The sequence below is a fragment of the Corvus brachyrhynchos genome, unplaced genomic scaffold (genome assembly GCF_000691975.1).
Source record: "Corvus brachyrhynchos isolate BGI_N302 unplaced genomic scaffold, ASM69197v1 scaffold26, whole genome shotgun sequence".
Classification (NCBI taxonomy): domain Eukaryota; kingdom Metazoa; phylum Chordata; class Aves; order Passeriformes; family Corvidae; genus Corvus; species Corvus brachyrhynchos.
Window position 1 is genome coordinate 3,018,017 of NW_008239324.1, and position 23,786 is coordinate 3,041,802.

The window sequence follows — 23,786 nt, forward strand, 5'->3', positions numbered from 1 at the left end:
AGGAATTTAGGAATGGAAAAAGGGAACAACTATGGAAATTTTTTTTACAGAAGAAGGCAAAAATGAGCCTTAGCAAAAATGAGAATAAAAAATGGATTTTCCAAAGTTCTTTTAGAAAACAATTGCAAAATCAGTGGATAAAAGACAATTTGCTGGATCTACTGATGATTTTAGTAATGCATTTGATGTGGTTTCTCATGACATTCTTGCAAAACAAGTTTACAACATTGGTTTGGGTATAAACATTGTGTTGCAAGGACTGCAAACTGGTTGAAGGATAATTATTAACAGTAATGTGTGGTGTTTTGGGGAGGTGTTTATCAGAGGTTGGCACCAAGATGGGATTTATGTTGCTTCTTAGCTAGTGGTAATGACTCAAAAGCAGGCTGTGCTAACAATATCTTTAGATGACAGTCACTTGGGAGATGGAGAGGACAGTGGAGCTGGTCAGGTGTGTCCAAACAGAGCTACAGTGGATGGGCACTGGAAGTGCTGTGCAATATGGAAAATGAGAAGCCAATATATGAGGAAAACCTCATTATGGGGGTGAAATCTAGAAGAAAATTTTGCTGACCGAGATCTGAGGTGATAGATGACAGAAAATGAAATTAAAATTTGTGGTGCAATGACATGGCAACAAGAAAGTCCCAAATAGGATGGGCAGGAGGCAGGAATTTTTGATCAGAATGATAACCTCTCTGAAGAGTGGGAGCCTCAGATGAGGCTGAGTGAGAATTCAGAGAAAATCACCAAGTTTATGTGTCCATCTGTGGATGTGTTTATGTGCACCCAAGTGACAGTGGCTCAGTTTCTGAGAACTGCTGAAACTGAGGGCGTGAGCATACGACTGTGAGTAGGAATGTGAGAGGCGTAAACACCATGGTGTTAGAAAAAAACAATACAGGGTTTTATTAAGGCATTGCTAAGAATAATACCAATGAAACTATCAACTGGAAAACTGAAGCAGGATATTAATGAAAACATCCTGAATGAATGAGGTCATTTAGGCTGGAACATTCTCCTTTGGGTCTTTTAAATTCAGTTTGGGGACCACACTCAGTGAGTGCTGTGGGGGTGCAGTTCTGCCTTGGTTCTGGAGGGTAGGTGAGTTGAGCTGGTTTTTAGGTCACAGGAGCTTCTCAAATCTGCAAGATTTTTGTGTTTCCTGGGTTTTATTACTGGAAGTTTTCCACAAGCAAACCCCATGTCAACTACAAGTGAAAAATCAAAATTGTCTTCACCGTTTGACCAGAGCAGCTCACCTGAGGCCTCGCTGGGTTATGTGCTTATGGACATTTGAGCATCTACACTTTCAGAGGTTTGTGCCATGGATGAGTGGTACAAAGCGTGCAGGGCAGTGTGGCCCTTCTCACATGGGTCTGCAGACTCAGAGGCCTCCACCACTGCTGTGTGTAGAAGCCTCAGTCTGTGCAGACAAGGCTGAGGGGGTGTGGACAGACAGATTAATGTGAATTTGTGCGGTTCGTTGGTTGTGCAGAGCTTGAACAATCAAATCCCCTCAGTTCACTCCACTAACTGGATTGCTTATGACAAAATCACAGCTTTTTCTCCAACCCTTTTTAATCTCCATTTTGAAAAAAATTGGAAATGACATGGTAAAGTAAGACCAATTAACATTAACAATTGCAGTTTATTTGCTTCCACTGTTTTACAGCATGCAGTCTGGTAGAGCAACATGCATTGCTATTTTGGAGACATCAAAATAAATAAGTAAATAAATACATAACCCTGTGGGCTTACAGATTGAGTCAAAGAGCAGGAGATTATTCCTGGCACTCAGAAAAAATTGTTGCCTTTGAAAACACCAGACATTGACAGTTTTGCATCAGGACAAAATTAGGATGAGGTGGAATCTCTCCATTCGCATTGTGCCAATTCAGCAGATGTTTCAGGCAATTCTGGAAGGTAAAAAGAAATGAATAGAGACTAGAAACCAAAACCAACCCCAGATCCCTTGAGACAAAGGTTACAATTCCTCCCCCAACCAACTCTCCTTCACACGTAGTGAGATAGGGTTATCTAAGCATTTATATTTGTATTTTAGTGCTGTGTGGCACTGTTATATAGAAGAGATGCCAAAGCTTATAACAAAGAGGGTATGTGTCATTATCTCAATTTTACAGGTAAGGAAACAGAAGCACACAAAGGTGCTAAAACTTGCTGGCAAAGCACTCAGTAAACCACAGCAGAGCCAAGCACCTGACAGATGATCCTGTGTGTTTGCCTTTGGGCTGTGTCATCTGTCATCTTAATGGTACAAACATTTTGGATTTAGTCACACTGGAAAAGCAGAGGACTTAGAAAAAAAAAAAACCAAAACACCCACTCCAGAAATTTGCCAACCACAATCAAAATATCTAGTTTAAAAACTTCCAAGAAATAAATGTCCTGTTATTGTTCTCTGTGAGGGAAATGCTCTCAATTAGAGCTTTATGAATGTGAAGCTATGCCCACCCTGGTTCCACAAAGTAAAACCAGCTACACTTGAGAGAAGCTCCTAAGAAGAGTTACTCAGTAAAAATACCAGTAATTATTCTAACATCTCATATTCTTTTACCAAAACAAAATAACATAAGCTTGGAGACTGACTGACTTCTATCATAAACATTAACATGCTGTGCTTGGAGCTCTGGAGATCTGTCAAAAACCAAAATGTTTTGTCTCCACGTAGGTTTCTGCTAATGGATTTTCCATGTATCCATTGTTTCAGTTTCTCTTACCATGTGTGGGACTCAGAAACTCACTGCTGCTCTGGGCAGTATCAGTTCCTGCTACTACCTTAAAAACATCAAGGGGCTGATTGCAAGTTACATTTTTTATTATGCTCTGTGTATTTTTAGAGGAGAAAGGAGCAGTGTTTTTCACCAATTTAACTTAGTGTTGTGAGTGAAAAAGATATCAGCCAGGGGAAAGAGCAAGTTTATCTTTCAATCTCTTACAATGTGTTTTAAGTGTGCTCTTAGTAGTGAATTTCATATTCTGTTTTAACCATATTTAACACTTTGATCCCCAAGCTTGAAGAGTACTCCACTGTACAGGTTTCTATGCAGTCAATGAGGGGCAGGTAGAAATAAAACAAAAAAAAGGAAAAAAAGGCAATCATTGCCTAGGGAGTTTTGAATCTTATTTTAAGCATTGTCCTTGCAGGAGAGCTCACAGGCAGAGCAATCTGAAGATGGAATCATTCTTAAAAGAAGGAGAGATCCTATTGCTCCATCCTTGCCTCATGTCCAGCCTTGCTAATTGTGTTGAAATTGCTTCTGCTTTTCACTGAGGCAGAGCTTTTCCAGCTTCAGCACACTGTGTTATGTTAAGGTTTCAGAGAGCTTTAGGAACATGTTTTAAAAGATTTCTTTATTATTTGTTCTATTTGAATTAATGTTTGCTTACCTCCAACAAATAAAAAAACATGCACCAGGAATATAACGAATAATGACACTGAGATTTTTTAAAAAATGGTTGTCTCTTTTCACATATCATTCACCTAACATTTTTCAGTTTTTCTTCACAACCATATGGACTGGAAATTCAAACTTAAGCAAAAACCAACACAAAAAGCACCCAAGCTTGGGTTCTTGTGCAGTCTCTTGATTTAAGCAACACTTTAAAAAATATCAGCTGTTGCAAGGTTCCATAAAAGAAGTTGCAACAGAGCGGGGGCAGTAGCTCACCTGATCTAAATGTTGCTGCTTTCCTGAAGTGGGTAGAGCTAGGACTGTGCACCAGCTGACTTGTTTGTTGTGATATATTTTGACTTGCAATTTGTTGATTTTAAAAGGTTTTTTTTATTTGAGGGAAATGCTTGAAGTGTGGGTTTCTGTCTCCCACTGGCACTGGACAGGGAGTCTCTTTGGCTCTGTTTCCCTTACACAGAAGCCAGCCTCTGAATCTTACTAAAAATAGTTTAAAAAACAGCACACAGATGAATACAATGAAATACGAAACAAATGCAGAATGAGACCCTATAAATGTTACATGATGAAGTGCTTGTACACAAGATACTGTTAGAACTGTGTGTTAGAGCAACATGTCCCCTTTCTAGAAAGGTGAGGACTGGTGAGAGTCATCCTTGAATCCGTGGTGGGGCTTGAGGGCAATCCAGAAGCTTAGAGAATTGAGCTGGTGGTCTGGGAGCCCTGGTGCAGATGAGAAGATATCTCAGCTGTAACTAAACCAGATTTTATACTGACCACATTGTGGAACAGAAGTCCCCACATCAAGTAGGGCTTCCACGAGGGATAAAAGCACAAGCTCCACACCTAGTGCCTCCCAGACCACTCTGTATGACTGGATCAACCTCTCACTGCCCAAGGCTGCTTTCAAATACACATAAAAAACCCCAGTCTTCCCCTAAGCAGTGAAATGCACTGGCACAGGAAGGTGTTTTGGTAAAAGTTTCAGGTGGAAGAGGCGTGGGTTGCCATAGTTACTGTTTGGTTAAAGGCATAAAACTTTGTCTTTTTTTTCCATTTGGGTTTTGACTAGTTTAGTTCTTATTACTTGGTATAGTTTCATGATTACTGTTGTTTCCTGTGAATCTCTGTTTTTGCCAGCATGCAGTGTGCTCTGCTTTAGAATACCCAAAGTATTTGCAGTATGCATATTGCTGTATATTCTTGAAAAGTTACATAGCCCTCTGTTTTCATGTGAAGTCTCTAGCCTAAGATTTTCACCTGCCACAAGTGGAGAATAATACCAAGATAAGCCCTAGTTAGTTAATGCCACATAATCAAATATCACAGGTATTTTCATAGTATATTAAGGGTAGTTTTTGCCAATCATATTTTTGTCTGGATTCTCCTTACCCTGTGAAAAACCTCATTACAAGAATTAAAGCTTCTACTGGCACATGTGCTAATGTATGTAAACAGGAATGCAAGAATACGACCTTTGCTACTGATATTTTTGCATATTTTTACTGGTGTAGAAAAAGGTCTTATTCTGTGAACACAGCACCAGTTCCAAGAGAATTGCAGGTGGTACCAGAAAGGTAATTGGAATCTATTCCTAAATATTATTACTTTGATGAACTGCAAAATATTTCCAGTATTTGTCATCATTGTCAGTTGCTATGCACCTGGCTTCTGCTGCTCCAAGAGGAAAGCTGCTCTATCTCTTTTTCTTTTACCTTTTTTAAAAAATATTTTGTTTTATTTGCTTTTGCTGTTTTTAATGCCTTTCTGCAATAACAAGCAATGAGCTTCTCCTCAGCCATCCAAGCACAGCACTGTGGCACCCCACTCGCTGCTGCCTGGTGATGTGAAAAGAACAAAAGCCAATAAGCAGTGATGACAACCATGTAATCCAGTGTTTCTCAGCTCTCTATCTCAGGGAAAAAGCTGCCTTCCAGTGCCACTCTGGCACAGGTGAATGTCTACTCCTGTCTGAGACTCAGCAGGAGGCAGAGATACTGCAAGGATGACCTCTGCTCTTTACCTGTAGTTGTGCTCAGGCCCTGGCACTGATATGGTGAAGAGTCCACATCAGAATAGTAGTCCTTTTCCTAGTATTATTCCTCAGTCACAGGGGTAAGACAAACACCAGGATTGCTTTGTGGAGAGTACATGCAAAGCAGATGTGCTGCTGCTTAGGCTACTGGGAATGTGGTTTTTCCCAGTTGTCTTGCAGTCATTTACTCTTCGGGGCAGAACACAAGCCTGCCAAGCGCTTGTCCTTGGTTGTGAAAAATCTCAGATGCAGGAAGAAAAGGCATAAAAGGGAGTCAAGGGAGTGGACCCAGGGTTTCATGCAGAGGCTTTCTTGCTTATTTGGAAAGCATGAATTACTTCTTCATATATTTATTCCTAAAATACTTAGTTTCTCAGGACAGCTGCTGTGTAGAGACAAAACAGAGATCAGACAAGTTCCTATCCAGCCCGTGCTACTCAATGGAATTTCAAATGCCAAACTTCAATGGGATTTCAAATTTTCAAAAAAAGGATTTTGGTATCCTTTCTGGCCAGCCCAAAAGCACTTTTCCTATTTCAAAGTAAAGCCACATGACCCGAGAACAGCGAGGTTCTGCACCACCGTAGCAGCAAGATGATGTGCAAGTGTATCTGAAGGGTGGTACTACGAGATCTTTGGTTCTTTGTACAAGCAGCACTGAGGTTGCTGTACCCCTATAAAATCAGAACAAGGTGACTATCCTGAAAATGGTTTTCTTTAGGGTAGAGGTAGCTCATAATCTGCTGTTGCAAAGGTACTGTCCGTGACTATTCCCAAGTGTGTTTCTTGCTTTCCCTTAGAGCAATAAAGTTGATTCAATTGGAGAAAATAAAGGGAAGGTTTCATACCCAGTGTGTCTCTGTTGTTTTTGTTTCCCCCCAGAGACTGAAGTTACAGGCTTCTTCCTGCTGCAGAAAACCACCAGCAGCAGTTCTGATTTTCTTGGGCGATACTTAAAATTTCCACTTATTTCAGTGCCTCTACTATTGTTTGAGCGTTCCACTGTATGTGATACTCTGCAGCCATTCCAGAGAATGCCTTTCTTTGCATTAATCTTTCTTGCTGTTTCCAAAGTTCTTTTGCTCTCATTATTAGCACAGACCTTGATGTGCAGCCCTCAGCCAACATCTCAAAATTGCCTAAGTAGAGGTGGTGGTCTTCGAAAGAACAGTGCTGTTTCCTCCTGTAGGTGTAATTATAATTGCTAATGCATTGATCCATAGGAAAATGGGTCCCACACAGTAACTGTATGGTCAAAGCTGTTGAGGGGAGTAGTTGAGAGAAAGATGTGCCACCTTAGATTGAGGCTTGGAGCACAGAGAGATCTCAAGCTACACTCTGTTCATCAAGCTGCTGAATTGCTTTTAGGTCTAACAGTTCTCCTTTGTATCAGCCTATAAATACAGCTGTGTCTACTGGATTTTGCCCAAGGGTTCGTACATCATAGTTTGCTAAATTTTAATCATGCTTGTGTTTGCGTTTGAGTGGAGTTCACATGTCCTGTAGAGCCCTTAATCCTCAGTTTGCCATCCCAGGCAAAATGCCCAGTCTCAGCTGAGGCCTTCCTAGCAAACTGCTCTGACTCCACTCACTCTTTGCTGTGTCCTCTAATGCATTTATGGATCTGGTGAGAGCTCTGCTGCAGATCTGCACTCCTTAGACTGGCAATACAATCTGCTGTTCATACCCTTCGTTAAGAAATATCATGCAAGCATTCTGTCAAGCAATTGAAATTCATCCATCTCTCCAGGTGATGTAAAAAAAAAATAAAGTATCTTCCTATCAATGTGCGGGCATATTGACAGCTGGAAAATATTTTAGCACAACTGCATGGCAACACCGGGTTTGCTCTAAGAGGTTTGAAGAGCACGTTGTAATTATTGTTTGACTCCTCTGTAGAGAGTGTTGCAAGGTTACTCCTTTTTTTTAAAAACCAAATTAACCATGCAGTTTACATCCAATTTCTGCATGCAATTGCCATGATTACATGTGCAGTTCATATAACTGCACATAGAAACTGTCAGAGTTGTCTGTTTGGATATGTGAAGGGGAAAGGCTGTTGTCTTTTGCATGCATTGATTTGGCAGCTGATTTGCGAATCTGTCCCTACTTGCGGTCTGCTTTCCAAAGCAAAGTACTTGCTTCAATTTGAATAAGTGGTATCTCTCAGTTATTCCTTAAAATTGACAATTATAGACTGGGTTGCATTCATTTGACAAAGACAGATCTTCTCCTAGAACAAATTGTTCAGAGGAATTTCATTTGTTGTTTCTTTTTTCCCCCTCTTTGATGTATGGAAGTACAAAAGAAACCAGGACATGGCTTTTCAGGAAAGAAAGATTTCTAAAATATCCTGTGGGCAGCACTTGATTCCTCTGTAGTACTATCCACAAAACACTTGAAATATTGCAGATATGCATTTTAAGATTTGCATGTGCTAAGAGCAGTGAATTGAAACTCCCCCCGCTACGTGTTTTGAAGTTAAAATAGTGCTCTGATGAAAATACTTTATATGAAAATGTAAAAAAATTATGATGTGCACCAGCCCAGGATCTGTCTCTGAAAACAGAGCAGTTATGAGGACTATCACTTTTGAACCTGTTAAAGAATCAAACCAAACCAACCAACAATATTTTATAGTTTCCATTTGGTTTTGCCTTTATATTATAACTTAAGAGCTTCAGGCCACAGCAGAAATTGAAACCCCTCAAACTATGAAATATGAGTAAGAAGAGAGAGCTTTCACCTCAATGACATCTGAAACACGCATGTGAAGGGGATCAGAGAGAGACAGCAACTTCACCAACATCATGCACCAAGGGCGTTGTACAAAGTCAACACTGGAATTAGGTCTTCTGGCTCTCAGTCTTTTGCTTTTAACAGTGGGCCAATACAATAACATATTTTTCCCATTTGCTATGATATATTTATTTTTATACTCCTCTCTTTTCCAGGTTTTTCTAAAAACTTTGGAAATTATTGATTTTTCTTGAGTTCCCTAAGAATCCTTCTCACATCCATTTAAATATCAGCACCTTTCCTGTTTGCATCCTTTGGCCTCTGCAAGCCCTTTTTATCTTCATCTAAAGCTCCAGAGGGAAATGCTATTCATCTTTATTTCCTTGGTTTGTCTTTCTCTTAGAAAAGCTGACCAAATTCTTCTGATTTCCTTTATTCTAAGCCAGATTTGGATACTTCTGAAGCGCCAGATCTTGGGAATATGGGTAGTGAAGTTAGAGGGGGCAGAATTTGAATTCCTTGGTGAAGGTAGCCCCAGATAAGGGTCCATCACTGACTGTGCTACAGAACTACAGAATTACCCTATGTCTGCTGATGCTGCTTAAGCAGCTCTGGAAAAATGGTGTATCTGGAAATATTGAAATAGTGTATCTGGAAGGAATTATTTTGGATCCATTGAGTCATTGCTCAGTTGGGAAGTCAGGGAAGACCTCATTGCTCTCATTGCTACTTGAAAGGAGGTTGTAGTGAGATGGGGCTCATTCTCTTCTGCTATGTCTCAAGCGAAAGCATGAAAAGAAATGGCCTTAAGAATGGCCTTAAGTTACGCCAGAGGAGGTTCAGTTTGAATAGTAGGAAAAAAAAACCCCCCAAAAATTCAAAGAGCAATTAGGCATTGGAATAGGTTGCCCAGGGAGGTGCTGGAGTTACCATCTCTGGAAGTGTTCAAGAGGTGTCTGGATATGCACTTGGAGATATGATTTAAGGGTAATTACTGTGGTGCTGAATTGATGTTCTCGAAGGTCTTTTCCAACCTTGATGATTCTGTGCTACACCAAAATTTTCACACACTCATCTCTAATAGATCACTTTCCTCAGAGCTGAGGACGTGAGAGGTCAGCATGGGAATTGCTCCTCAGAGATCTGTGTGCTTTGCTGTGAGACCCTGCTGATTTGCAAGTCTATTGGACACTCAAATGGACCTGGCACTATTGCTTTTATGACAATCTTTTAACTCCTCTCTTCCAAAGACAGGGATTCAGGGTGCACGGACACCCTTGATCTAACACAGCCTTGCTGGGTCATGCAATGAGACCCAAAAGCTCTGTTTCACCTCCTTCATTCAGCACAGGTACCACAGGTCGTCCACTTGCAAAAAGGGGCTGTTGAGGAAAGACAAAAAGGAGCTCCTGGTAATTCCATGTCTCAGAAATTACTGTATGACTATTTTCTTGGTTGCTAAAACAAGGCACAAAGCCTCAGAAGGAAATATTTATTAAGCCACAGATGGCAAAGCTGAGCCTCTGATTTCCCTAAATCCTTAAGAGGATTGTGATACAGCTTATAGGAGCATCTTAGTGGCTGGATGCTCAGCTTCTTATTAGATATGTCATCCATCTATACACCCACAGTGACTTGAGGAGAGACAGTGTTTGCATTCCAGCTTTGCTAATTGCACACCTTAAATTAGGGTAACAGATTACTTTTTCTTTGTTTTTATGTGTGTGCAAGGCCAGGCTTCTGAGTACAATGCAGCAATCCCATTTTGTATGTCTGATTTTAGATATGCTGTATCTATCTTTTTGATTTTAGTTATAAAATTGGGAGAAAGCTGTAACAGAAAGGTGAATGATCAGGGTAGTCATACCTTTGTTTTGAACAAAGCATAGAAAAGCACAGGATCATACCAGATAAGTACAGAAAAATAAAGGAAAAGATGTAATTACTTTTATTGATGTGTCTTTTTTTCTGAGATGCTGTTTTACTTGCACTCCTTTGTTGTTCCCTACGTTCCCTGAAATGCCTGTCTCTTGTTCTCCTGTTCTTATTCATCCTTATTTCTTCATATTTTACAGTTGAAGAGAGATGAGGACTGAAAATGTGTTTGGAAGAGATCACAGTAATCTGTGTCCAGTCTTGGCACAGATTATTTACAAGTCCTGTCTCAGTTGTCTTCATTACACTGTCTCACACACTGCTGGGATTCTCCTGGTTCCTAGTGGTGTTGGTGACAGTGGTTTTTCAGCAAAATATGCTCAGTCCAGACAGTTGACAGTACACCATAATTTTGTTGAAAGTTCCCTCACTTAAACCATGACTTTTCTAGAAAATGCAGGGCAGCTTTTCTAGTGAAGACTGTGAGGAGATGACAGTAAAAGTGGTTTTTAAAGGAAAAGCCGGTGGAAAAGCCAGAATTTTCTGTTTGTCAATTTTTAGATGAGGGTAGCTTGCACATTTCCTGAATGAAAGAAGACATGAGCAAATGTGAGAAGGTGCAGGAGAGATGTACAACAGTCCTGTGATGCCAAGTGGGCAGAAACAAATCTGCTCTGCTGCTGGACCATGTTTCTCAGGTTAATTCTCAGTGCTGATCTTGTTTACCATCCATGCCTTTATTACTGAGAGAGTCTTTGAGCTAAGTGCTGCCTGGAAAAGGGCTTGGACGTTTGGCCATATTAGCCATCTTCCCTTATTTATCTTCTGCACCTTTAGGGAAGTGAAACTTTATATGTTGCTTGACAAGATTAATTGGATTATAGGAAAGTAACAGTTGAGTTTACATTAATGTTACCTTCCCGTCAAATGAATAGATTCCAAAGTGCTGCAAGCAGCCAGATCCAAGGAAGAGAGTCACTTTTTAAGTAATCATGCAGTAGATTTTGACAAGCTGCAGTTAATTTTTGAACTTCACTTTTTGCAACAGATTCCTAGAAGAATTTTGTGATATCCCCTGAAAATTACAAGCAGCACATTTTTAGTGGCTGTGCTGTTGTCTCTTCTGCATTCTGGGGAGATCAAAGAACTAAACCAATGCAAAGACTTAACATAGTCTGGTTGTTCTTCTCCAGAAGAGACACAGAGACAGTCCAGCATGGATGCAGGGTGAATGGTCAGGAAAAGGTCTTGGGTTGCAATGGAGAGTGAGAAAAATGAGCAGTGTAAATATAACTGGAGAATTCAGCCCTGAGTACATTCTGTTTTCAACTGCCATGATAGTAAACCAAACAGTAACAACCTGTGAAATGCAATTATAAATATCTGAAATAAAGTTCGCTAGGATAAAAATCAGATATGCTGTAAAGTATATGGAACCATGATTTCTCCACTCCATAATGGAGACACACCTACCAAAATCATAAGTATGACAGAGGAAACAGTAGTTCATAGAACAAATAATAGTTTTTCCTCACTGACTTACCAGATTTCCTAATTCATGCAAAACACAGTAATACGAAGGGAAGTTTTTTGGATGTTGAATTTAAGAATACACTGAGTTCATCCAGTTTTTTAATTTCAGAAAATCCACTGGAAAGTGGGTCTAACTGTCCTGCCTCAGGTATCAGCTGAAGTACATTGACTGTCTGGAGAAAAAAGAAAGTGCTGCTTATTTTTGAATGGCAAAAGATGAGTTGTTCCTTAATAGCATGACTGGTTATGTTATGAGCAAATACCCTGTGCAGGACAGAGATCATCTGTGATAAAACAGAACCATGCAATTACCTCAGGGTCCTGAGCTGCCAGCCCGGGCCACTTGTCCAGCTGAAGGGCAGAACTGGTAAAGTGCTGGAATTTAAAGGTTGACTTGCGTAAGGCTGGATTCTGGTTGTAAACCTGTTCTGTTGGATAATTCGCACTGTAGAAAAACCTGTGAATATTTATTGGTGGTTGCAGTGTTCTGGAATCTGTAGGAGGACTCCTAGATTAGCTGCTTTTCAACCTCATTCCATTTTTTGTAGGGTAGTTTGGGGCGATTGTGTTCAGAAGAGTCAGGTGAAACTGGAGAGCACACAGGGAAGGTTTTGTGCCTGGCAAAGGTGTCTTTGAGATTTGCTCAAGACTTTTCTCCCTAATTAAGTGGGTGTCTTCCTTGACTTTGATCTTATGAGTCATTAATCTAGAAACTACTTACATTCTGCAAGACATCCCTGGATAAGTCTCTCCATTTATTTATATCTGTAAGATGATTTAACACTAAGTTAATGATTTAGGGACCTATCTGATTCCCAGGAAAGCAAGTCAGAGGCTCTCACTGTCCCTGTCTAACCAACTGGGTATAATACCTACTTACATTTAAATACGTTTACATTTCCACAAAAGAATTTATATTGCTTTCTAATACCTTGGATGCAGAGCTTTTTATAGATTACTACCCCATAAATCGTTAATCCTTACTTTTTAAGTTATCTTTCATTAGAAATGGAACAAAAAACAAAGCTACAAGTACAGACCTAAACCCTTCACATTTTGAGAAGTTCCAGATTCAGGTACCTTGAACATAAACTTCATTCTGTGGCTTTGGATTTAGACTAAACAGAAAATAAGCCTATTTTCAGGTTCCAATTTGAACATATGGTAAATTCTTAGGAGATTATTTGGCCTGATGGGTTTGTGACACTGGAAGAAAGTTGAAATCAGAAAAGGTAATTTCTTTGCTCTATACTGAAAAGCAGTAAAATTGATTTGTTGCTGATATTTTAGGGAGATTTGTTTCTAGAGACAGCAGGGAAAAGCTAATTTAGCCAGAAAGTCTTCCTGTTTTCCAGGACAAATCTGTCTGTTTTTCTGTTACATTGTCGTTGCCTTCAGCAGATGGGGAATTAGTAGCCAAGGAGTACAGGAGCTGCTAAGAAATTCTGTCTTTGACTTTAGAAACCTAATGCATGGAAAATTAATTTTTGACTTGGGAGCTGCTGGTTTATACAAACTCTGGTGGCACATGCCTGCCTCACGAGGGAATCTGGAAAGATGCTTTGGGAAATTTAGGAGCTGAGCAGCAACTCTCTTTGGCTGTTGGTGTCACTGAGGCATCCAGTTCCTCAGGAGGGTGCTGAGCTGGGCTGATGAGAGCATGGCTCTGGATGAACACATAGGAGAGCAGAGATAATAATTAGTGCAAAGGCGTGTGGGGGAACATCTCGCTCTCACCGAGGACAGCACGGAGCCGCACCACCCACGAGGCATCACTGGGATGATAACTTAATTGAAAAGAGTTGCTCAAGCATGTACCATGCCTGGCACAGAGGTAGAAACTTCTGCTCCAAGTAATGTTTTAACAAGTTGTTTTCTTTTTTCTGTTGTCACCTGAACCAGAAGATTTGGGTGCTTGCTTACTGCATAGATACACCTCAGGTTAAGCCTGATTTTTTCTTTCCTTTGTTTTGTTTCTTAAACTGGTTGCATTCATGTGCTCAGGCTTCTTCAGCACTTCAGATCCCAAGTGAAACAAGAAATGGGAGGATGCAGAACAAAGCCACCGTGAGTACACAGGTGAGAGGTGGAGTGTTCTACTTCATTCCAGAGAACAGGAATCATATCTGGTCAGTCAAGCTTTTATTCCAGCTCCAATTTTTAAAGAAAATATTTGCAGGAAAAATAAGCATTTGAAGCTAGACTCCTAAATTGAAATTATATGGGCTGATTTATAACAAGAATTGAAAGTCCAACACTTTCTTCTTGATTGTAATTTAAGGTTAAATGGAAAAAAGTAAAATTAATATCAATGATACACACCAAAGTAAAAAGGAAAAATGTCCTACTCTGCCTGACAATTCCTTCTCCTTTGAAGGTACCTCTGCCTCTTTTTCTTTCCTCCAGAGAAGCAAATTGTAGCATATCTGGGAGAATAACTAATTTAAGCTGTTTTGGACAAAGAGGGGCGAACCCATTCCTATATCAAGTCTGTTCAAACAACACTGAAGTTCCTAAGTATTGAATGGACTGGAACTTAGATGTTTAGGGTGATGTGCACTGTGGCTCTCCCTGGTGATCTGGGTGCTTGCAGACAGAGAAAAATTTCCTCTGCTGCAGCTGCTGCTTTGCTGGTCTGGTCTAGTCTGGCGTTGCACAGGGACCTGTGACCGAGGAGAGGGTTGGTGTGTTGTGCACCACCTTCACTTTCTGGGTGACTTCAGATGGGACTCCTGACAGCTCATGTCTTGTGAAGTCCACAGGGAAGAATATTTTATGTCATTGTTTGTGGAGGCAAGTGACTAAAAACTGTGGGAAGCTGGTTGTCCAAAAGAAATCGGGGATCTTAATTATATTCTCTGAGTTGTGAAACAGGGTGGCAACCAGGCTCCAATATTTCTCTTCCCAATCTGTGCCACTTCCAGACCTGATCTTACCTGGCCGGGTCGATAAAAGACACATTCTTGCCTTCCTGATGTCATCAGAACTGACACTGCCTCCCTCCTAATAGCCCTGTGTGTGCATTTAGTGAAAGGGAGCATAAATTTGGAACTTCATAAAAACACCACTTAGAGCACAGAAGAATTTATAATGGTGACAGATATGCACAGGTGACCTCCTATCAGAGAGTGAACATTTGTCTTTTCTTAACCCTGCTCTAAGAGGAGATGATCAGCTAACCTGATCAGCACAGCCTGCACCATACGCACTCTGGTGCTCGGATTGACAGAGATCTGGGTGATCCAAGCCCCTGGAATGTTACTATATTTTCTGTATGGGTAAAGAGAAGAAAAAGTTTAAAACAAATATCCTATTGCTCCTTTTCTACATCTTGGTACAAAATGAAATCACAGACTTGTTTCTTTATGAAAACACCAGCAATAGTTTCATTTCAGTGACCTGGCAGCCCTACTGTCCACCGAGCTGTCTCACAGTTAGAGGTTAACTTCAGCCTAACTCCCCTAGCCCTAATCACTTTTGAGAGAGTTAAGCACTGCTGAAAGCTTCTGGTGTTGAGTAGGGAGCCTGCAGCCATCTAATAAACCCCACTAAGCACAGAGACTGTGAGGGTCTGTTTGCAGCCCCTTGTGTGTTAAAGCTGCAAAGTCTCTGGGCACAGTCCAGTTGGATGTAAACAGCATTCCTTGCCGGGGCAGCAAACGATACCTTCCTCCCTGCTGGGCCTCAAGATGTAGCCAAAACTTGTTTACTCTGTAATTTAGAGTTCATTGTAATCTAAATAGGGATTTTTGCAATGCAAATAGGGCTGTACAGAATGTAATACATTTTATTTATCGCTACTGTTAATTATGACTGTATAGCTTATCACTCATCACATAACCTGGATTGCAAAACACAATGTTTCAAACACACTTTAACTCTCAGATCATGATCAGTAAAGAGAATATATTATACTTTTAATATGCACTTTCCCCCACAGTATTTTACAACAGCCTGCATAAACTCCATTCTGCAGAAAAGGTTTCCAAGAAACAAAAAAAAGAAATATCTTGATTCATGTACAAAGGTAGTTTCTGATTGCATATAGTGGGCAAAAAAAGTGTCTTTTTATTTGATTTCCTGGAGTGCTCACTTGTCCTGACTGTTATACATCTATGAGGGAGCTGCTATTAAGCCTAAAATTCTGAGTATTAGAAGATCATCCCATAACGATATAATGCTAGGATAAATAACTGCAGTTCAGCATGGCTAGAACAGTCTGATGGACTCAGTGCTCTTTAAAGGTGCTGAAACGAGAAATGGAGTGCAGAGGTTCAGGAACAACAATATTCAGTGAAGGAAAAGTCTCCTCTCTCCTTGGCCTGGAGGAGGTGATCTAGGTTTGCTTCTATAATTTACACCTGTCATAAACTAATAATCAAGCTCAATACAAAGTGAAATTAAAGTACTGCCCAGTGAAGAGAGATGAAGTGGTTAATATTTGTTACATACCCTGATGCTGGACCTTGGCCTTCTGACAACACCCACCATTCTCGAGGTGCCGTTGCAGATAAATGATTCCCTCTGGCAGAGATAAAGCACTAAATGCTTCACTGTTGTCCATCGAATACCATGACCCTTATGCACCAAGAGGTTAGAAATCTTTTATTAGCCAGTTGCTGTTCTAAGTAAAGGTTTTTAGGCTAGGTCTAAGAAGCCTGGTTCCATGAGTTTTACTAAACTCTCCATCTCTTCCTACACCCCACTGCATTTCAGAGGGCAGTGCAGGTGGGAACAGGTCACCCAGAGAGACCTGGAACCATCCATCCAGGGAGGCTTTCAGGAGCTGCCCAGGCAGAGACAAGTTTGATCTATAGTTGGCAATGTCCCCATGCTGGGAGGAAGGTGGAACTAGATGGCAGCTAGAGATTTCATCCACTCTCTGCATCTCCTTTCAGCTCCCCAACTCCAGTAAGTCCCTGATAAATGCCAGGGTGTTGTAGGTCTTACACAGCACTCATCACCCTCATATCTGAGATTATGCCTGGTCCTGCAAGGACTGAAAAAAGTGGGAATGTGCCAGGAGATCCCAGTGCCTCAGGCATCTCTCTAAGTTCCCATCCAGCCCATGCACCTGTGTTCCTTCTCACAATAAATGAGCAAGAGGATTAGGTTGTGATGTGCTTCTGGATTTTGGCCTAAAGTGGAATTGAGGGCATGGCTCAAGAATATACATAGATTGAGGAGATGCTGCATCTTCTACAGATCAGGCACAGCCCCAGTGCCTAAAAGAACTGCTGATTTTAGCTGAATTTTGCCACAATAAATTTTTTTTCAGCAATAAACTTAGTGGTGAGACTGGCCACCATAAGTGAGCATGATGCTGGAGGGAGACACAGAAATCAATGCAGGTATTTGGCAAACTAGAATATCTGACAGTGTTGGAATTAACAAAGCTGGTTTAGCATTTCCCCTGCCAGTATCCACTCTTGTAAATAAGAATTTCATTTTTGTTGATATAATTGCAGTCAGCAAAATGTTTTGTAGAGAGAGAAGTTCTGTCTACAGTATTTTCTCTGATACCTGAAATTCAGAGTGGACATGACATATTGTTTTGCTTTGACTTTCATTTAATTTGAGCATTATGATGACACTTAAATAACGGGAAAGTGGTAGCAAGTATTCTTCATTTGAATATATTATCTTAGGTCTCGCCAGCTGCAGAAGTTGCATTTACATAGACAGATGGTGGTGTAAGAGCCACCACTACTGACTGTTCCACAATGTTAAGTAGTTTTTCAGTGTGTGTAAGAGGCAGCGCTGATTGTGTTAGGAGTACTAGCAGCAACCTGTTTTGTTTCTTCTTCTATAATCCAAACCCCCAACAACTCCAAAAACAGTAGTCGCTGTGGAGTAGCTGGTGTAAAGATGGAGGCAGTAAAACTGTCATGTTTGAAAATGCCATTTGGGAGCTTCCACAATTTATTTTCTGAATGATTAGGGAGTCTGTCACAACGTAAAATATTTGGAAGTAAGCTGTCCAATGTTCAAAGGTACGCGGCTTGTCACAAGAGCAGTTACACTGCAGCTAAATCCTTGGTGATGTAAACAGCTGTCAGCTTTCAATTAAATAGGGATCACTCCATGTTTTTGCCTTGCCTCTGAGATAAGGGAGCCTTGTTGTGTCTGTGCCAGAGCATCTACCTGTGCACAGTGCTGCTCAGCAGATTGCTGGTACCAGTTGTTTTCAATGCACAAAGTTCTGAGTATTACCAGGAAAGAAAAAGCCTGACCCTTCTTCCTCTACCTGAGGTGCATTGCTGTACAAGGGTCAGGAAAACCCCTCCTGGCTGAAGGGCAGGGACCAGCCCAGCTCACACGGCTGCTGGCACAGGTGTGTCTGGCACTGGTGGTGCCGTGGCCTCTGTCTCAAGGTTACTGTTGGTCATGGGAGCATCAAGTAGTTCTTTCATGCTCTTGGTTGAAAGGAGGCAGATTGCCTTGGTTTTGGTCTGTGCTGTGCTTTCTCCCTGTGTAGTGTACCCAATGTAGTCATGAACATAATTAAATATTTGTAACCACGTACATGTACACGGGGTAGTCTGGATTAAAACATAAAATGAACAAGCGTTACAGGATTTTCTCCAAGAACCCAATTAAAAAGGTGTGCTTTCCATCACAAAGATGCTATCAACCCAAAAATCTTACTTTATATTCCCAGGACAGATCATTAATAGTATTTCAATCAAAATTTGATTATAATAATCCTAACCTGTTTAGTATAAGATGTGCAGAGCCTTTTATTTTTTTAACTGGATGCAAACAGTAACATTGCCATCATCAAAAAAGTTAAAAAAAAGATGTATTTGATATTGAGGTAATTTAAACTCATTTCAGCAGAGACTGTAGACTAGGGGCAAATGTTTTCTATAAAGCTGCTCTTTCTGAACACCAGCATTTATGAAAGTCACATCCACTAAATCCGTGGCTCTGTCTTGTGAATGTTTTATCTAATTCTAGTGTTGCTAGCACGTCAGAGGGTTGTGCTTTTTGGGAGGTTTCCAGTTGTCTGGTAGAAATCCAGTTGCTTATTCATGGATGAAATCTGATCAAGATGGAAGTTACTGCAATGAGTGGAATTACCTTTTGGCTTTGATGAGCTGGTCTAAAACTGGAGAGAGAAGCAAAATTCTATTATACGTGATTTTTCCTCTCCAGTTTTATTTATTTCCTTTCCCTCCCCTCCATCCTTGCACTTTTCTCTGGGCACTTGGCAAATCCACAAGTGCCATTAATGTTGTTACTTGACTGAACATTAAATGTGTATTTTTGAACACCGCCTCCCTATCTTGCGCCTCCCTGGAATGCCCCAGTCTTGTTGGCTCAGGGATTGTATTTGTTCTTGGAATATCCCAAGGGAAATCCCATCACTTTGCTCCCATTTGCATGACCTAATGATTGTTTGAAAGTCCCTGATTTTGCAGCTTCTTTCTTTTAAAGTCTGAATTTTGAAGTATATGTATTAAATTGGACTTTGGAGAACTTTAACCCAGTTCACTTCTTTTAGCCCAGGCATGAAAAGCTTTACTGGACATTATGTGATGTCCATGTAAATGCTGAGATAGAGTTGAGCACTCGACATTTGCCTTAAAGACAGAATGCAAACAATGAAAATACACCAACCTTCAGCCCACAGTCATTATCTGTGGTACCTTAGTAATAGGTGTAATGCCTTGTGCAGAGTTCAAGGCTCTCATATTTAAAGACTGAGGGATTTTTCTTCCCACAGAGTTGAAAAGAAAATGTTGTAACTAAAGACAACATTATTTTTATTAGTTTAAAATGGGTTGTGAATAATCTGAACAAGTACAAAAACGCCCCCATGCCTGCTAGTCAATATAGGATATTTTTATCTGCCATTGCAGTCTACACCACTTCTGTATTAACCATCTTAAGCAAAAATATGCCAGACCATTTGGGCCTTAGGATAATGATGTTGTGATTTATTGCACTCTGTGATTCCATCCTGCAACAATTACCAGAAGAGCTGATAATGGTCTGCAATTTGTTTTCCAGAACTGGGAATAGCTGCCAGCAAGAGCCACTGTCAGGGAAAGGCAGTGGCTGTTTACCTGCCCTGCTCAGCCAGTCCAGGGAGGACAGGGTAGTGAAACCCTTGGGAATGCACAGCAAAGTGCCAGCCTGTTAACTGAGAGCAGCTGTTTCTCATGAGGTGCTGCAGTGGGACCCAACAGTATAAAAACTGACTTGTTATTGAGTTTCTATAAAAAATACGAGACCTGACTAAAAGAATGGGTAGTGTATCAGTTTTTTTACCGTTCAGTTCACCCACATCAATTTAAGACATGCTCTTGATTCCAAGAATCAAGTCACACCACCCTGTTTTTAAAGAGCTCACAGCTCTAGCTATTGGTGGAGGTTCCTTATATTGGAATTTACTGTAAGCACTTGTCATAGTTATATGGAATCTTTATAATCTGGGGGGTTAGAGATGTTTCCTGTTTCGAACAGGTTTCTTGATGACTTTGGTTCAATGTGTTGAGGCTCCACACTCATTTTTCAGGACTTGATCCTGCCCTGCTGTGACAACTGTTTGTCAGCTGCCAAGAGATGAGAGTCTGTGAATCTCAGTATAAAGGACAAATATTCATCTTCATATAAGATGATTTCATACTTATGGAAAGTTTGTGGGTTTCCATTACTATCAGTAAGGTTGGCTTAGTTCTCTTTAATAGGAAAGGGATTGTAGGCTACACAAAAGTAGTTTGACAGAAGCTGTCATAGCCTAGGTCTTGGTAAATGACCAGAGTAGGATTTCAGCACTTAATGAACTGAGAACATCAAGTGATACGCAAATATTTTGCAGACAGAGAAAAAACTTTTTGGCTTCTCTAAGAAAAAGAAAAGGTTGGTCTGTATGTTGTCATTGGAGAATGAAGCTGGTTTTTTTAAAAAAAAGCTGCATTTGGCTTAGCCTGTATTCTATTTCCTCTTTTGCTGGTTCTCCTTATGCATTTAGAATCTGCTCTGCTGTGCTCAGTACCTGGTATTTTTCATGAGCAGTCATATAAGTAACAGTCTGCTACTGGAGCATAGTAAATACTGGTTCTATTATTCTGACTTCTTTAGGCTTGGTGTCCCAAGTTTTAGAATGGTAAAATGGACTTTTACTGTGCTTTATTTAAAGGAGAACAATTAAATGGTTTACCTTCCTCAAAATAACTATTTTCCTGTAACATGGCTGGAAAGAAAGAAGGAATCTATTGACATTCCCATTGGTGAAAGTCAGAACATAAGGGTCTGGATCACATCCAGTAGCAGAACTAAAACCAGTCCTGTGTCAAGATGATGTAACCACCAGGGGATTGCAGATGCCAAGCACAGGTAAGAAAGGACTCTGCATTACCACTTCTTTCTTGTCTCTGCTTCCTTTCACACGTACGCTCCTGTTTGTGAGCATTCTCCCCTGCATTCTCCAAAGTCACTGGGATTCCCAATAAGTTTTCAGCAAGAACAGGAATTACAATGACTGCAGGCACTTTAATGCGCTTTTCCTTTGGCAAGGAGACATAAGTATTTTCCCACCATTCTTCTCCCCATTAGCAGCAGCTCTTTTTTTTTTTTTTTTTTACTTTCTTTTTGTCCCCCAGGTCATTTTGCTCCAACACTTCTGAAGGGTTGTACTGAAGTCACTCTTCAGTGAGTAACCATAATAATCAGGTATTAATTACAGCTAAAGAACAAGGTCCAAAGTGTGATTCATTGTAATTCTTCAGTTCATCTAGAGTAAATAGGACCTTATCTGTGGGGCTGCCTAGGTTTTTTACTTCAGTGATATGTGGAAACTATAGCTCAAGATCTTGGAGGAAACTTTGAACCCACTATACCAGTTTGAACAGGTTTGTGGCCTTTGGCTTTTTAATTTTTGCCTTGGTTCACTGTTAGATTTGAATGATTGCCAAGTACTGTAAAAGCCTGGAAATTGGATATTAATCTTGAAACTCTTATTTAGATTCTTTTCCCAAGGAGGATGTTGCACAAGAAATATTGCCCGTCCATCTGGTCATGGGAGAGTGTTTTCCACTTTTGTTTCAACTCTATTCTCAATGAGAATGGAAGAGACTCAATACTTTGCAAGAGTAGACACTGAATCTACAAAGCAATATGAAGATGTCATTGTTTAAGTGACTGTATGGTTATTTTCATTAATAATATGGCTTTGCACTCATGTTAAACCTTTCCAGTAAAAGGTATCAAAAGGTTTTGCCATTTATATTTCATGAAGCAAATACTTTTATTTTTGTGTCTTCACAGAATAAATTTTGCTTGAAGTGGGAGGAGATTACGATATTTAAGGGCCTTAATTGGCCTAACAGAAAATATTAACCACTTGTATATTAGTTTACTCACTATTACATTTCTATAACTCTTTTGAGAAAGTAGGGATTTGAATAATGTTTTAGTTTCAGTTCTGAATAGGTATATGTTAGTACTTCTGTAATTTCTTGGAAGTACATTGGAATTAAGAGTACTTAATAAAAAAAAAAATCTTTTCATGTTGGAAGTCCAGCTTATAATTAACAAAATTATTTTGAAAACTCTATCTTGCATTGCAACCTTTCAGTCTTTTGCCCACATAATTTCTGTTGGTTTAAGAAATCCAGCCAGTGCTCAGTTGATATGAAACTCAGACAAATAGACCAAATAAATAATACAAGTGGTTATTCCCATGTATGTATGCATTTATAAATAATACTTAAGGTTTATGCCTGGTAGTGTTTTTTTAGCTTCAGCTGTAGTATATGAAAAAAGTGGGTAAGTACAACCATACCTTGGTTATTATTTCACTGTATTTCCTTTTTGTGCATTTATTTGACAAAAAGTGGTACTTCCATTCATCCATGGCAGAAGGTTGTATCCAGGGCTTCTCAAGAACTTCATAGGCCTTGAACTTTCTCCTGCTCTAAGGACAATAGCATCAATTTTTCTTTCTGGGAGATCTTAAGACTTGAATTGAGCTGTCACTGATTCCAGTACACTCAGTTTGGGCCCAAGGCAGATTCTGATCATCTCTATGAGGAGGTCGCACAGAAAAGCCCAACCTAACTCATAACTTGAGTGAGCAATCCAAAAGGAGAGAGTTCAGCAAGGAAGTCTGTGTATTTCTTAAAGGTGGTGTCTTCATCAAGTGCAAATCAGGTAAGTCCAGGACTGTTAGGATTTGTCACTTGAGTTCTTGAATCTGTGCTGATTTACCCCCCTTTTGGTCTGACCCTTTGCTCCTGACAGGCTTGCAAAGAGCAAACTCTATTTGCAAGTCTAATAATGTGGCTGAAACTGGTAATTACTATACATACTTCTGGAAGATCTATAATATAATTAGCAGCTGCTTTGAGTTGCAAAATTACAATAAGAGAAGATTTATGTACTTCCCTTTAACTTAAGCATGGTTTACTTCAATAAATACTATTCTGAGATAAGAATAAATGCATATTGCATTGGGCAATCTTCCCTGTGACACTGTATGTATTACCTCGTTGCTCCAATTATCCAAAATGATGTTGCTTTCCCTTTTTCCCTGCTTTGATTACCTTTTCAAGTGTTCTGTACCACCCTTGCCAAAGGGGTGCAATTATCCCTACAGGGATACCTCTTGGCTTTGGGTGGAGAAGTTGCGTAGACGTGTTGCCAGTGTGGTGGCTCGGTGAATCAAACTCTGCCCTTTCATAACTTCTTTCATTAGGAGTCCCACCTGAGAGTCTGAAGAAGCCTTGGTGCTTTGGGTAGGAAAATGACTGAAGCCAGTGAGCAAAAAAGCTGTTCCTGCCCTGGTCTGCCTGGTCCCTCACCATCGCTGTGCTTCCCAAGCTTTCTGGTTTGGCTCCTCCAATCCTGGATGTTCCAGTGCAGAGGCAGTGTCCCCCAGGTGGAATTGGAAGCCCTTAGACAATCATTTATCATTTCTCTGGAGCTTCATTAAGCAGAAGCAGACCTGAAGTAGTGAATGAACTGTGTCCAGGGCCTTCTTGGGTTTGAAACTCGAGGCAGGAGCCTTGCTGGCAACAGGTCCAGCCGTTTATATCTCAAAAGCCCAGAGGATTCTCAGTTCTTAAAGCCAGCTCCACCACAGGGAGTCCTTCCTGACACAACCTTCACAAAAAAATGTGTGAGAATGCTCTCACCAGCATTTCATCCCTTTCAGGCATTGT

At 40.3% G+C, this 23,786-nt stretch overlaps 1 long non-coding RNA gene across 6 annotated transcripts in view; it reads left to right on the top strand.

Annotated features, from left to right (window-relative positions):
- LOC108448360 overlaps positions 1–23,786 on the top strand; it is a 149,678-nt gene that overhangs the window by 78,365 nt on the left and 47,527 nt on the right. The window contains exons 1-3 of one of the 6 annotated variants that reach the window (XR_001864252.1): positions 13,108–13,450; positions 13,621–13,695; positions 20,765–20,961. The exons of 1 other annotated variant lie outside the window; for it this stretch is intronic. This is a non-coding gene — a long non-coding RNA (uncharacterized LOC108448360). Of the gene's footprint in view, positions 1–13,107; positions 13,696–20,764; positions 20,962–23,786 lie in introns of those variants that run through there. 4 more of the 6 variants (XR_001864253.1, XR_001864255.1, XR_001864251.1 and 1 more) reach the window with 4 other exon arrangements.